General features: G+C 36.5%; 1 non-coding gene across 1 annotated transcript; it reads right to left on the bottom strand.

The window, feature by feature from the left end:
* Positions 1-2,401: 2,401 nt before the first annotated feature.
* On the bottom strand, positions 2,402-2,474 carry TRNAF-GAA. The gene has a single exon. It is a non-coding gene; the product is annotated as a tRNA-Phe (tRNA).
* Between the last annotated feature and the right edge of the window lie 299 nt (positions 2,475-2,773).

The following is a 2,773-nucleotide window of genomic DNA, read 5'->3' as shown; positions in this document are numbered from 1 at the left end:
TTGCCAAGCATATTTAATCTCACTCTAGAAATACTCTGAGCCAATTGAAAGCCATGTAGCCACATAGCCATGGAAAAGGAAATTACCTTTGAGAGAGCAGCATCCATACCTGTCTCCTAAATATTTTTTGAAGTGGTTGTGTATACTATGATTTATTGGCTGACAGATAGCATGTTAGTTTAATACTAACGTGTTCAAACAATTCCTGGATCCAAATTAGCTTATCTGATTATATTTTGAATCTGTCATGAATTTAAAGATTGTTCCTGATTTCCTAATTCCTACTTTAATGCCTTAACCGCAAGACCAACTCTATACAAGTTGAGCTTTATATCAAAAACAAAAAACAAAGACAGTTTCATCTGTGGACTCTACTTGAGTTTTAAAAACTTTTAAACTCCTAGATTATATATATTTCCCATAGTCAGTTATCTTCAATGTGTAACCTTACCAACAGCCTTTTGAAATTCAAAGTTGATGGCAACCCCTGTGGTTTTCACATTTCACCATAGCAGGAATAATTCCACAATCTATTTCTTTGTTCTGCAGATTCCATCCTGATGCACCTGAAAATACAGTCACTATCACAGACAGCTTTTTATCTTCTTCTGTTATGAAAGAATCAAGTGGAACAATCTGGGCTTAAAAACAAGTGCTGATATCCTAACCCTTGTTTCTGCCTCCCATTAGCTCTCCTCTACGAGAGATGGTCTGAACTTGTGCTTATTTGTTTTGTCTTCTGTCCATTGCAATTGCGCTGGGAGAAGCACCTGTGGTTATTTATCTAAATAAAAATCAAAGCCTGCAGTGTAATTCAGTGATCAGTAAGAAGCAAAAGTGCAAAGTGCTGCATTGGACAAAAATTAAAGAAAGAGGAATAAGAGCAAGAATAAAAGAGGAAAAGATAGATACTAGAGAAATAATGTAACCCACTGTATAGTTTATTTTCTGCATAGTTTTCAGTTTATTTTTTAATCATTAGTCTATCAGTCTGAACAATATTTCTATGCTATGGTATTAATTTAGCAAGTAGGTTTTTTTTTTTTTTTTTTTTTTTTTTTCTTTTTTTAAACAAAAAAAACAAAATTAGATTCGCCCATATTTAACTTGAAATTTTTTTTTTTTTTTTTTTTTTTTTTTTTTTTTCCCTTATTTCAGACACAAACTCCATAATCAGATGCGCCCATATCTACCTGCATATTTTTTTACCTTATTATTTCTTTTTTCTACTATTGCCAATCTATACATTCGTGGTGATCTTGACTGCCTCTATTGTATTTTACTGGAATCATTTAATTTTGAATTAAATATTAAATCATTATATCTGAGGGACTGTATTGATATATTATTTATCCTAAGCTTCTGACAACGGAAGCACTTGTCTTCCCTCCAGAGTTTATTTGTTTGTTAACCTAGCTGAGGCATTTGGAGAGCATTAGAACTTCAATATATTTGTTCTAGAAGGTAATATCCAGTCATAGATTTGAGCTGAATAAACTGTAGCTCTTAAATATCCTTCTTGGGCAAGTAATTTGCAAATCTTTCTAACACACATATGATTTATGTAGGTTTCACAGAATCACTGAATGATTGAAATTAAAAGGGAGACCTGGAAGCCTTCAGTTCAACCTGCTTGGATATGAATACCTAGAGCTATTTGTCCAGAACACATTCAGATGGATTTCAGGCATGTCCAAGGAATGAGGACTCCACAGCATCTCTGGACAATCTGTGCCAGCAATCAGACACTGGGTACTAAGATACTATTATCTGATATTTAGAATTTCTTGTGATCCCGTTTATTTTATTGCTTCTTGTCCTGGTTCTGTGTGTACCACCGTATAATCAATGAATATACAGATGCTATAATTAAGAAATAAACAAGAGAGTTCCAGCTAAGCAGGCTACTACACCAAAAAGAGAGCAGATGGAGTTCTTACCCTTGTCCTGGACTCACTGTAAAACTTCAAAGGAGGGAACTCCAGAAAGAGATCCTTCCCAACTGGTAGTCATTTTTTAAATGGGTCTAGGAGAGGTGGAGCCAGGCTACACCCCTTTCAGCAGCAGAGGTGAATTGCCCAGGGCTGACTCATGGCTCGCCTCAGGTGATCAGAGGTTCAGGCTATGATTCAGCAGTTCCCATACTACTATTGATAAGAGACTGGTTCTGCTCTCTCTGCACCCTTATTCCAGACTCTTATGGACATTGATATGATACCCCTAGGACCTCCATTTCTCCAGGCTGAGAAGACCCATCTTTCGATCTTTCTCCAAAGGAGAGTTGCTCCCATCCATTGTTCCACTACTCATGGTAGCCCTTCCTTTTGTGTCTTTCCTGGATATCAATGTCTCTTTTAGTTGCAAGGTCAGAACTGAAACTCCAAAATCTTCCATAAAACATTGCTGAAGCCTGGGGTTGAACCAGGGACCTTTAGATCTTCAGTCTAACGCTCTCCCAGCTGAGCTACTTCAGCTCCTGCTAAGCACACATTTTCTCACAAGCTGATGGAACTTATGTCTCTTTCAGTCCTTCATTCACACTCATTTTGTGTACATTAGACTCTTTTCTGTTATTAGATAGAACAGCACATGGGGAAGAAAACTGTACTCCACTGAAATCAGTGATATCAAGTCTGCAGCAAGTAGATTTGGTAAAAGTCTGCAGACATTAAGTTGCTGATAATCTTTTAAACATCACCATCAACATAGACATGATTCCCAGAGACATCAGCCAAAGACTTAATATTAATAGGTTTTAATTTCCTATGGAAAA

Source organism: Lagopus leucura, unplaced genomic scaffold, assembly GCF_019238085.1.
Source record: "Lagopus leucura isolate 7727_CA_CO unplaced genomic scaffold, USGS_WTPT01 Super-Scaffold_100002, whole genome shotgun sequence".
NCBI lineage: Eukaryota > Metazoa > Chordata > Aves > Galliformes > Phasianidae > Lagopus > Lagopus leucura.
This window is presented reverse-complemented; position numbering and strand designations above follow the sequence as displayed.